General features: G+C 34.6%; 1 long non-coding RNA gene across 1 annotated transcript; it reads right to left on the bottom strand.

The window, feature by feature from the left end:
• Positions 1-2,506: 2,506 nt before the first annotated feature.
• LOC123547610 (uncharacterized) lies at positions 2,507-5,200 on the bottom strand. Its single transcript, XR_006685679.2, has 3 exons — positions 4,956-5,200; positions 4,000-4,105; positions 2,507-3,385 (listed from the first exon to the last, which is right to left on the bottom strand). It is a non-coding gene; the product is annotated as an uncharacterized LOC123547610 (long non-coding RNA).
• Between the last annotated feature and the right edge of the window lie 8,802 nt (positions 5,201-14,002).

Below are 14,002 nucleotides of genomic sequence, written 5' to 3'. Positions count from 1 at the left end.
CACATGGTGAAACATGAAAAACCGTTTCCAATCCATAACTTGAGAACCACTCGACCCAGAATGTTGAAACTTCATGGGATGATTGGACATGCCAAGCAGAAGAACCGGATTGCATTTAATTCATTTAGCCAACCATCTGTGTCCTTTTGACTTTCTCTCCTTTCTTCTAATGACTTCTTACCTTTTCCTTTGAGGGAGACATGTGCTTTGCTACAAAAGCATCTAGTTCGTATTCTTAAACACTGTGCTTATCCGACACTAGCAACTGGCATAAACAGCTTTTCATGGTTTGCTTGATGCACCAACTCTCTTTTTGTTCACATTGTTCCGATGCACTGCCAGAGCTAAAGAGTTAAAGCTTTGAAAATGTTCCTGTCCCAAGCTGCAAGAATCAGAGCAAATGCTTGACATTTGGTACGTAGATCGTCTGGAGGTCATGTACATACCCCTAGGGTTCACCAGTCCTGTTTTACAGAGACTTTCATTAGGAACAATCTTCTTGCCTTAATAGAGCTGAAATATTTGGCATGTGGTATTGTGTAGTCATCTACCTAGTTTCAAGTTCTTCAAATGCTCCTGGGGTCAAAATTGAAACTGACTTGTCTGGGCTTTACTTGTTTTACATATACTTCCATAGGAAAAAATCTCCTTGTCTAAAACCGCCATGCCATGAGCTAAGAGTTTTTGGCTTGTAGCATTGTGTAGTCGTTCTCTACCAATGTTGTTTAGTCATGCCTCAGTGGCCAAAACCTGCACAGCTGTTCTACCGAGACTTATATAGAAAGAAAATAAATTTTAAAATATTCTTGTTCGAAACCGTAATACACTGAACTTAAAATATTTGGCATTAAGCTTTAATGAAGTGATCCTCTCAATCATGAACCTGGAGATCAAAATTCACTTGTTTTACAAAGACTTATATAGGATTTTTTTAGAAAGCCGCAAGGCCTAGTGCTCAGATATTTTACATGTAGCTTTGTGTAGTGGTAATTTACAAAATGGTCATACCTCTAGGATTAAAATAGGCCTAGCCCGGGGTCACTTTTTCATACAAGAAAATCTTTTTTTCACATTTTGTCTAAAATATCAACGCCATATCTTAGACATATGTAGCCTTGGACAGTTGTCCAGTACCAACTTATATTGAAATCTGACTCTGACCATGTCTTAAGGTTGCCTTTGTTTACATTGACCTTTACAGGAAAACTAAATGTAAGAATAATCTCGTCTAAAACAGTAATGCACTGATCTTAGATTTTCGGTATTTAGCACTACCTAGTTATTCCCTTCAAAGTTGTTCAAACCCTTCGCGTTGAAATTGTCCTCGTTTTGGGGTCTTTTGTTTGATTTTAGAGATAAATAGAAAAAGCTATGAAAATAGACAATACGGCCTCAATTCTTCAGTAATTTTATGCATTTCTGTTGGTTGGGCAAGGTCAATGCAATTATTAAAAATAGAGAAACAGCTTCTGACCGATTAGACTTAGTTTAGTTTGAAATAACACATTCTGACTATTTTCCATTTAAAGCCAGTTTTATAATGACACCTAGCATCTACAGACACCTGGGGTCAGGACCCCTCCCCCATCCTCCGCCCCTACCAATGGTTGGCAAACATCTTTTGGCAGACCATAGGTGACGATCATGCAAATTATTTTATTACAATTTCAGCTTGATATAAAAAGGCATTTTTTTACCATCAATGCGCGTTATATTAGAAGACTGGTAAGACATTGGATATAGAAGATATTGGCCAACAGTTGACAAGGGCGAAGGAAGGGATGGGAAGGTCCCGAGACCCCAAGTGTCTGTGCTAGCATTTGGGGTCAAGCTCAGTTTCTAATATTAAGATCATTTAAAAAAAAAACTGTTGTGAGTTGTGAGTTGATATTTGCACACTACACTGATATTGCAAATATGATCGTAAGTTACATCCGTAAAAGCGTAAAATCATGATTGTTCGTCTTAAACATATATGTTTAAACTAGCAGTTAGATGTGCGATGCTCTCTTGTTTTTTTAAAAAAAGAATTTACTTTCATTGACACAAATTATTTCAAGTACTCTCAATAGCATCCTGTTTAGATGGTTTAACTGGATCTGCGTTCAAAGTTCAAGTCCACTCGTGACAATTAATTCGCATCGACCTTTGTACAAGAACACGGTATGCATATATTTAGCTTCAATAAGTAGCTTATTCATACAACAATCTGTAATAGTATGGTAGTGTGTATTTGTAGTTACATTCTTGGAAAGCCTTTAAGCTTTTACAATAATTTGCCCAGTTTATATTATAACAACTCTGGTGAATATCTTTTCTGCTCGACATAGATACAAATTATATTTTGTTCGATATTCTCGTATTTTATCAATTTGTTGCATCTTTTACATGTTCTGCATCTTACTCCGTAACTTCGGACTGATGTGGGTCAAACTTTGTGCAAATAAGTTAAAATGTACTGCCTCCTTTTATAAAGAGTGTTGACTTTAGAATGTTTAAAAGGACCCCAAACGAAAAAAAAGGGGAAACAAAACACTTAAACAAAACACTAATACTACACTGTGTTTTGATGATGTTTTATTAGTATAGCAAATGACATGCAAATGAGGTAACAAAACACTAACAAAACACTAACAAAACATTGCTAACGAAATACCAACAAAACATGATATGCAAATTAGGCTTATACAAAACACTAATAGAATACTTTATGTTTTATTAGTGTTTTATTATATGTGCCAAAGAAAACACTAACAAAACACTGCTAACAAAATACCAACAAAACATATGATAAGCAAAAGAGCAAGGTTACAAATTTAAACAAAACACTAACAAAATATTTTATGTTTTTTTAGTGTTTCATTACCTGTGCTGACAAAATACCATAAGCAAAACATTATTTACATGCATGAAACAAATTTATATATGAGCCGTGCCAGGAGAAAACCAACATAATGGCTTTGCGATCAGCATGGATACAGACCAGCCTGTGCATCAGCTCGATTTGGTCAGGATCCATGCTGTTCGCTTTCAAATGCTATATTGCAACCATTGAAACCATTAGTGAACAGCATGGATCCCGAACGGACTGTGCGGATGCAAGAAAAAGTATACACACAATATGGTGCTAAAATGTCACCATTTTCTACTCAGTTCCAAAGTCATTGAAGTATATTGATCAGTATTTTCCACTTTTTGCCATGTTTTTTTCAACACCATTCTGATGTATAGTCAGTGTAAGATAAGCTATTACTTTCAACTGAATGTCACTATTGGTTGAGAAATTTTCTGTAAATGGTAGCCATTATCAGTGTAAAATGCCACATTTTTTTTTATTTTACTAACTGCCACAAAGCCATTGTCACCATTCGTCTCACTGCAAAACCTGAAGATGTAATAAACCAAGAGATATTAAACCATAAAAGCAGTTTCTTCATTAGTTTTTTTTCCTTTGTTTAAAGTTTCAAAATTAAATTATCATACATAGTAATATTTGGTATTCAAAATAGTGCATCTTTATGATACAGGCAACACTGCAGATTTAATCCAGTAACAACTATAACATTACTTGTTATACTTTTCAAGAAACTTATTCTTTTAAAATTGGATTTCAAATGTTGATAAGATTCCAACGATGGCAGACAGATATTCAATGATTTGGGAAAATGATTAACAGATTGTGCTTATGAGCTATTACCATTACCATATTGTTATAATAAATAGTAACTTAGTTTGATTTCTGCCAGTTACCTGCACTTACACCTCAAATTGTGATTACTTAATTTGGTATTTTTAATTATTATACCCGTATATTGATTTGGACTAATAGGAGATTATTATAAAACCTGCCATGAGTTTGATGGAAATAAGTTTTAAAATTGATCTATTAAGTCATGTTCAGGAAATTCTTTTTCAATTGCCCACATTTAATCAAACATACAACTATGGTATTGGTAGTGTATACATGTATATAGTAATATATAATGCCAGTATACTTACATGTTTTTGAACTGCTGGATTCGTTAAGTCTTCTTTGAACACAATACGTTGATAAGGTCCCAATTCATTCATGTGTGCCAAATTTAATATACACATGGTGCTATACCTGAAAATAGATTTAGTTTAAAACTTAAAATGTTCATAAAAACCTTTAGTTTATTATTGGGTATGTCAATGAACTAAAATTTAAACTGTATACATTATGATGATGGGGTCAAAAATGTCACTAGTTCTACCAAATGTAAAGCAAATAGAGAGCTACATTAGTCTTTATTCTAATTACATTATACTCTTTAATAGATTAAAAGAATTATCTGGATGAACATGATTAAATTAATAAATTTAATTACCCCAATCTTATTTAAATAAACAATATGACTTTTTTTATGAGCCGTGCCATGAGAAAACCAACATAGTGGCTGGTTTTCTCATGGCGTGTCTCATATAATTATTTATAACAGCAAGTAAATAATCCATAAACAATTATTTTTGTTAACAATAATTTTCATTTACCTTAACATAAATGTGTGCAACACCAATAGACTAATTAGTAAGTAAAAAAAACAGGTTAAAACACTAATTTTAAAGCAAAATATTATTTTCTGAATTTACAGACTGAAGTAATTGCAGTGCCATGGTAAGCAGACTGGTAGCATTGTTTACCCTGTAATTGGGGAGATAACTCTACTGGTTTAAAGTTTTTGTCTCTGTTGAATAATTTCATTTAAAAGTATCCACTTTTCATTTAGTAAATTAAAAGCATGATAAGCTAAACAATACAGCTGCTTAATTTGCAAAACAGAAGCATTTGAACAAAAAAAATATGTGAAGCAACAGTCATTTGTGAAAGCTATACCCAAACGTAAACAATCTGCTTCCAGTTTGAATCCATGATTTATTATAGTTACAGGTAATCTAGATTACTGTTGGAAAATGAATAAATTATATTGACTCACCATTTGTATTCTTTTCATCACGCTTAAACTTCCATGTTAAATATGAACTGCACATTGTAAACAAAGAGCTATATAAATAAACTTCTTTATAGTGAAATAACTCCTTCCTGCTCTCACAGAACTTCCTGTTTAGATTTGAATTTTTGATATTCTTGGGCAAATGTGTCATTTACAGTCAGCTAATGAAAGATACATGTAGGATGTTGAAACTATTTCTGTACTAGAGTAAGATTTTATTCCATTTAGATACACATAAATTTTAAAGATTACTCTGATAAAAAAAACCCAAAAAGTTAAGGATTACTTTTTGTGGTACATGCACAGCCCCCAGAAGTAGTTCCCTGACTTTATTTTCATTGGCTGACCTCTTGGTAGTGTTTCTAAATATAAAGCAGACAAGATCTTATCAGTCTGTGGTAATTTCCTGTTGTGAGATAAGCAACATGTACACTGCAGTAAATTAATTTATCACCCCTTAATTGTAGCCAGGTGGAAGAAAATGCAATATTATATATCTTTGCAACTACTGTTAATGATGTTCTTTTTGGTGTTACTCTAGGAGAAAAAGTAATGATAATTATTTCAATAAATTTCTAATTAGTTCAAAATGAACTTTTCTGCAAGGTGCATGAATACATTATAGTATATACAAGTTGCATTACACTTCATGCTTTAATCCCATTTGTTCTATTACCTATCCTATTAAGTTTATTGTAGTTATTGGTCATAAAAATACTTATCCATTAAAATATTTTATGTTCACAAGAAATACCTCCCAAAACTTCTCTGACTATAGTTTCCATCACAAAAGCTTTCTAAGTTATTATTTTCATGCTATTTTCCATTCCAAAATTTTACTAATTAACCCTTACCCTGCTAAATTTCTATAATGAACTTGTCCATGTTTCAATTTGGACAGAACCATTAACTGTTAAAAGGGGTGTTCGCTGAAAATTTACAGACTGAATAGTGAACAGTGCAGACTATGAACAGACTGCAGGGATGTGCAGGCTGATCTTGGTCTGCACTGGTCGCAAAGGCATAGACACTTGCCGCCAGCACACAAAGGGTTAAGTCCAACTTTCCAAGACAAAAGCTCCTGTTTCTATAAGTCAAATGAGATACCAACAAAATGTAACATGTACAAATTCAAGTGTAATGAAACACTAAGAAAACATAGTTTTCATTCTCCAAAGTGTAATAAAACATCAATAAAACATTACTGATATAACAAAACATTAACAAAATACTAAACACCTAAAATCCTGGAAGTACAGTATTGGTGTTTTGTTAAATGCTGTACTAACAAAACATCCTAACAAAATATCAAAATATGTTTTGTTGATGTTTTGTTAGTGTTTTGTTAACTATTTTTTTCGTTTGGGACAGGACTTCAGATTTTGCTTAAAGATCTTTTTTGTCATACTGTGTACATTAGATTTCTAAACTAGTTTAAACAATGCACCATACCAGAAAATACCACTGTACATGTTTATACCCTACCCTTAGGTATGAGAACCATGAACAAAAAAAAAACAAAAAACAAAAACAAAACAATTGTTTGTTTCCGGTATCCCGACCTACCCTAAACATTTGGCCCAACACTAAATGTTCATTTCAGTCGTACACACTCACCTAAAACGCGCAGTTCGATATGAATGGGTACGAATTGAACAATTCAATTGGTAATGTATCTTCCATCGTGCACCAACTACATTGTCTTAATATTTCGTATTGCAGAGATACTCCACATATTTCATGCTTTCATCATCGTTACAAAAAAAAAAAACACACTAGAACATAGAACTCCTGTCACTGTGCATGGCTTTATGACTCAATGGTTAATATTTTTGACTTGAGAACATTATGTGTGTTTTTCACTTAAGTCAAGGGCCAAACATCTGGCCTAGTTGAGTAAAATCCTAGACTCTTCCACGCGTAAATACTACTGTATTCGATAAGACAGATCAGTGTAACAGACTAAGTAAAATCCCTGAGAACACCTGACGAAAAACTTCATAGGCTATAGAACAATCCTCTAATGTTTTATAACTCTAATCAAGTACATTTTGACATACATGCAGCAAAAAGTTTTACTTTTTTTACTATGTCAAGGGCCATAACTTTAGTCAAGGAATGTGAAAAAAAAAGGTGCACAAATATTCACATGCTGGATAATATTCCTACATGATTCCACGACTGTAGGAGAATTTTTAAAGATATATACAACACAACCACTTTATGTATATTTTTCACTAAGTCAAGGACCATAACTCCAATATGGCTGAGTGAAATTCCAAACAGAACACCGGGAGCGCAACTTCACATGCTATAATGTTTTATGTTAAATACTTTTTGAGATACAAGTGGCCTGTTTATACATATTTTTGACAGTCAAGTGCCATAACTCTTGCCTTACAGATAAACATCCAGAGCAAAGTTCCATGTACGCAACTTCACATGCTGAATAATATTCCTATGATGTTTCATGACCCTATGTGATAATTTTTTAGATATGTGCGGCACATTTTTATGCATACTTTTCTACTAAGTCAAGGGCCATAACTCTGGTCTGACCGAGTGATATCTTTAATTCGCATTGTACATTTATACACGCTAAATAGTCCAGTAAAATGGTGTAAAAATACTTCAGAAAATGGGAAAAGCACAAAACTTGGTAAATAAATACTTTAGGGCAAAACACTAAAAATGAGCATGAGACCCACTCCAAAAAATCCAATATGGCCGAAAAATCCAAGATGGCCACCATGCATGTATATATTTTCAGAAATACCTAATATTATCTATAAAACTTCTATAGACACTTACAGTCATCAGTATAATTAGCTAAAATCACCTGTTTGAATAAATTCAAACATATTATATTAACAAAAATACCGCTCTTCCAACAAAAATGAAAAAGTTGTCTCCCTTGGATAAAATTTGCTATTAAGCAGAAGAAAAGTCAGAATGCAATTATGTGAGTCAAAATTAAGTATATAATAGTAACTGGCATATCAAGAATGTTTAAAATGGCAACAGTCCTGTGCAGAACTTTACAACAATTGTAAATTAATATAGATACATTCGAACTTCGATAACTGGAACCCGTCAGGACCGACAAAATGTATTTGAGTTATCGGTAGTTTGAGTGATCGAAGAATATATTATAAAGGAATTTGGTTGGGACCTGACGATAGGTTCAAGTGAAGGATGGTGTTCGAATCATCAGAGTTTGAGCGAACGAAGTTTGTCTGTAGTATGAATAAGTGAATAAATGACATGTGTTTCGCTTTGTCATTAGTTTTCGCGACTCAGAAATTGTTAATGTTGCTGTATTCATTTCAATTTATTTACACTAAGAGAACTAATGACACTTAGTAGTAAAACTATATAATTCATTAACTATGTTAGTGCGATAGACCATGTGAACATCCCTGGCCTGTCAGACCATCATGATTTCTTTGGGAAAAAGTCATTGCCGTTTGATCAGCCTAATCAAATTTACATTAAAATTTTTGCAAGTTCCAGTAATGTTCTGTTTTTGTCAAATTGTAGCACACTGTGCCATAACAATAGTTTTATAGTTTACTGTCATAAGCATATAATGTACAGTCACTAATGCCCTGATCACTCTCAGACGAAGACCATGAAGATCACACTGCGTCCTGAAAATTTTGACACGGTGGGGACGGGGGTCAAACTCGAAAAATGTGCAATTCTAAAGATCATACTGCGCCCTTACAACATCCTTGCCAGCTTCTCACGGCGTCTAACACGTTCACACTAATTTTCTTACCACGCGCCTCTTCACGTCCAATGCGTTCTTACTACATTCTTAGTACGACCAGTCAGATTGCACCTCTCGCTTACCATGCTTTAACCATGCGCTTATCACTTCACTGCTTTCGTCGGCTACTTATAAATACTAAGCCACGCGCCTCTTTTTCATTTCTTCTGCAAGTTATATTGTGTCCGCATCTACACTCAACAACAGTCAAATACAATTTACGACAAGGCCACCATCCTTCCCCCGAAGAAATCAGAGCAGTCTTATAGAGAGGCCATAGTGGAAAAAAACAAAGGCAGCGTGAAGGATATACGAAAGTCTGGATATCTACTACAAGCTGCCAGTGCTGATGCGTCCATGATATGTGGTAATTCCTGATGATATGCAATCAAACCCATTGCTGGTTGGAAATGAAGTGATGGGGAATTGGATCCAGTATTCATACTCAATTCTCAGAATCTGAAACAGACACGGTGAGAACCTGCTGCAAACGTGACATAGACATGTTAAGCACCGAAAGAACGTATTGATAACCTAATGCGGTATTCTACAATGTGGTATGGACGTAGCATGGTCATAGCACACAAGCGTAGATAAGTCGTAGAGAGAACTCCATTGACGTAGCAAGAACACAATGACAACCCAGTGATAGCGCAATGAGCATGCCATGCTGTCTTTCCCGTCCGCACCACGCTTGTACTATGTCTTACTAGGTTTTAGCTACACCATTACTACGTCCTTATTAAGTTCTTCCTGCTTTCTGATTCGACCACGTCCTCACTACTTCTGTTTTGAACATGTCCAAAGTTCGACCGCGTCCTCCACACTCGTGGAGACCATAATTATCATGTTCTTATCGGTGTCTACTGTATTCCTTCTACATTGTACAAGTTCCTACTGCGTCCTGCCAGTTTTTAGGATGTAGTGGGAACGTGGCTGTGATAGGTGTATAAATTAAGAGAAGAATCTATCATTTCTACAAAAAAGTGTGCTCTAATATCTATTTTTGGACATTTTTACTGAAATTAAAATATATTAGATAGGGACATATTAAATGTGAGTACTTGAGGATTTATCTAATGAGCACATGTATTCAAAACACAATTTTAATACCAATTTCCTAGTTTTAGGACAACAAATATTATCTATTTGCCATTTGTAAGACTATGCCACTACCAGTTAAGCAGTCCAATGTAAGAATAACACTGTCTTGTAAAACAAAACTAACAAGTACAGCTCGCGCTTACCGGTGAATCAAGCTTTTAAATGCATTTTCTACACCTTCCTACAAACAAACTGTTCATATAATAGTATTTCTGTGGTATAGATGGAGGCTTTCGATACTCTTCTTTACAACAAAACATCTCAAGTAGCTGATCAACCATCTGTTCACACAAAGATTAGGACTATAGTGTGCATTCCTGTATCGTCTGCTACACCTCTTGAACATACTAAAAAAGGTTGCCCATTAGGTCGGGCACATATGGGGGTCATGTGTTCTATCACTTTCCTAAAATTCCAAGTCAATACAAATAAGGCTGACCAGAGGTATCTTTGATATATTGGAACCTTTCTGGTAGTTTTTGCCTCAAGTCTTATACCAATAGCTCCTCAAGTGCATTTGCAACCTAGATAAAGGCTGTGGAGGGAGATGTAATTTGTCAAAAGTGCTGAAATGCTCTGCACTGCCTTATGCAAGTTAACTAAAGTTGTCGACAATCTCGTGCTTGTGTGTACTGACACAAGTATCTGACATGTACCTTATTTCAGATTTCAACTCACTGTGCAGAGTAATATATTTCGCAGAATAGTTATCGTTATAGTTAACGTTATCCATGAAAGCAACTTTAATATTTTCAGCCTTACTCTTCTTTGTTACACAGGTAGCATTACATAATCAATGATTTATTATGCAGATATTGTACATAATAGGGAACATTGTTTCATTTGATTCTACTAGCCCGTCGCTATAATCTATTCTTGCATTTCGAAGTCCCAAACCGAAAAGGGTAGTTGTCGTACTTGGTGTCATATGAACTACAATTTTATATAGAAACTATGTTAATTGACCTTCACATTCTCCATATTACCTACCATCTATAAACAAGGTTTCATAAAAAAGTCTTTAGAATTCAAATGACATTGGCATTCTCCACATTGCCATCTATCCATGTACAATGTATCATGAAAACATCTGCTGTCTGCTATTCCACTTTGCATGGCTGACGTATTGACATGTATATGGGGCAACCTATAAGCCCCACTCTGGCTTAACACTGGTGGGGGAATAACAACAATGTTTATATATGCTGCTGCTGAGGGAATGCAAGTAAAATAATATAAATTACATATAGTAAAACAAAACATTCTTTAAAATATGACAAAACACAATGATAATATTAAACTGAGTTTTAAAGGCTAGATTTTAGCCGTTACCATGGAAACAGAAAGAAATTAACATCATTTGAATTTTTATTTTTGCATTTGATGCAAATTTAGGATTTATTTTATCATATACATTTATAGCGAGCTCGAAGAGCTGGCCCGAAGGGCCTGCTCGAGAATCGAGCTTTACGGTAACGCAAGTATACTTGCACACTTGGTGATGGATTTGAAAAGTTTCGTCGGAAGTTTTTAAAAAGCGCACCCTAGCGGATAGGTGCTCACAGGAAGTAATTCTTTCCGGAGTGAATACAGAACTTCATTCAATTGCTAAAAATTATTCATCACCCAACAATAATGAAAGAATGATTTCAAGTTGTTAAAAAAATTATTATTTTAATTTAAAAGATCAAGCATCGGCCAGAAAATGGAAAAAATGTCATTAATAAGCAGAAAGAAAAGGGAACGCGATAATGACGTCACCGTGACACCGGCTTCCCATTAATTTTGCAACGTATGACATTCACTGTTATAGGTATGGTGACACTAAATGTAAACTTTTTCAAGTGAATAGGTTTTCCTGAATTCTTGTGAGTAGTGAATAGTTTCTTTGTGACAATGATGCATATATTTTTTAGCTTAATCCGATTTCTTTGAGCTCGCTTTGAGGCTTTGCCTTATTTCATATTATTTGATGCATTTTTGGGGATGAATGTAAATATAATGACCTTTCATTAGAATCTTGTAAGGTAAATATTGAGTTTTAGCGGCCATTTTGGAAAATGGCTGCCGTATCGGCCATCTTGACAGATATCAAATGGGTCCCATGAAAAAAATGTTTTTTATGCTTTAATAAAAAGCTGTGCCAATTTTGGTGCTTTTCCCATTTTCTGAAGTATTTTGACATTTTCTGTTACGAATTGATCGGACTAAAAATGTGTATATGCAGCATAAATGTGCAATGCGAATTAAATAAGCGATTTAAACAACGACGGACATACAGCACATTTTCACATCAGCCTTTGTAATCTATACTGGAACCGGTTTCAGTATAGGCCTAACTGTAGTAAAGGAACCAGCGTGGGAGCCATCTGGTCTATTTGCGTAATGGCTGCCAGGTATTTGAACACTAATTTTTCTTTCACTTGGCATGGCCAGCGAGGTCTAAATTAAAGCTGGTTTCTGTTTAAATTTCATTGTGGGTGTATTTTTGACATCTTGGAAGAAAAATTTAGAGAGGAGGTTGCATTTTGTGAAGTGAAACTCGATTTTAGTATGAGTAGTACTTCCAGGTCACAGCAGTGTGATTTTGATGTGATTTTACAGTAATCAAATGTGACAAGAGAAATCTCTCTTAGAAGATACATGACCCCTACTTTTCTCTTCATTTTATGTCAGTTTTATCTTTTAAAATGAAGTAAGGATTTGTTCTCTAAAATGGGTCTAGCTATGTTTGGTAGCTCATCAAAAAATGTCAGTTTTATATAGAATATATAGAGAATACTATTTTTGCTATTGTAACCTATAGTTTTAAAAACAGTTTAAAAATAATAATTATCTTGCACTGTATTAACAAAGTGTACGTGGTCTAAACTCATCTTAATAAATCAAGTACCGTGCAAACAATTATTGTCTTGGCTTTGAATATATCACTGTCAATCTTTAAAGACGCGCCACAAAGTAAGTGTATTCTTTTGTATTTTCATGATGGTAATTATACATGGTTTGCATGAAAAAATTGAGTAATAACAAGTTTCTCTTTACAGTGACATATGTAAGACCAAGACAATGTGTTTAACGTCTAAACATATCATTGAATTAATGTAGTAGTATCATGAACATTTCTTGAAATATTAAGATGAATTTAGAGCATACTTTAATTGTTTCTACAGTGTACGATAGTTGTTATTCTAGGTTTTAAAGCTATAATGAAAAGAAAATGAAGGAATAAGTTTGCAGATGAAGTTGTGAAACACAGCCTAAATTGTCCACCTTTCATCTTGTAGAAGACCAGTAGTATCAGAATGATTTGTACGAAGTACATGCGGGAGGAAAAAGTAGGTCGCTAGTTTGTGATGGGTGGGTCTTTGATTCCTGGATTTATAGATGTTTTGTTGATTTATTTCGCTGCCCGTCGTAGCAAAAAACCACGTGACCGATGACTTAGTATAGCCACACTGAGAACGGAGGCAGATGACCCTCGGTACTGACTATTCAATTTTGAATGGAAAGGTAAGTAAAACCCCCAACTAATTCGCATGTATTTCCATAACATGTAATCGGTTAGTAACAAAGTTTCAAAGCCGACTTGAGAAATGTAGCAATTTTCTCATTTTTTATTGTGCGATCTGGAGGTCAGTCCGTTTAACATAATTGTTCTGAAAGAAATTTTGACGTTGATTTCAGTTTTGAAAAAAAAATAGATTGCAAAGCACCGTATGTAGAACTAGTGCTCACTCAAATTCGCGCTCAACTGACTAGAACTCTGGCATGATTCCAAGACATCATGCAGAGTTCTAGCATGATTCCCTGGTACGTATATTACATGAGTTGGATAAAAACAAGAACAAGCTTTGTCCCTGGCACCTTACGTTTACCGCGGTTTCCTTGAAGAATCAGTGATTAATAATGATGGCATTGTACCTTGTTACGTCTACCTTTGTACAACTGATAAACCCAGATATCGGCCATGGTATCAAACATTTACCATGATAATCTGGAAGAACTAGTGATTTATCATGATTGTATGGAGCCCCAGGACTACCTTTGTATCACAAAAGAACCACGTCAGTATCGGTCAGGGTGCATATTATTAGTATTGCTACAGTGCTTTCCCAGTAGATTGTTTGAATGGTACCCAGTGTCCTCTGTTGTA

This window comes from Mercenaria mercenaria, chromosome 1 (assembly GCF_021730395.1).
Source record: "Mercenaria mercenaria strain notata chromosome 1, MADL_Memer_1, whole genome shotgun sequence".
NCBI classification, from domain to species: Eukaryota; Metazoa; Mollusca; class Bivalvia; order Venerida; family Veneridae; genus Mercenaria; species Mercenaria mercenaria.
This window is presented reverse-complemented; position numbering and strand designations above follow the sequence as displayed.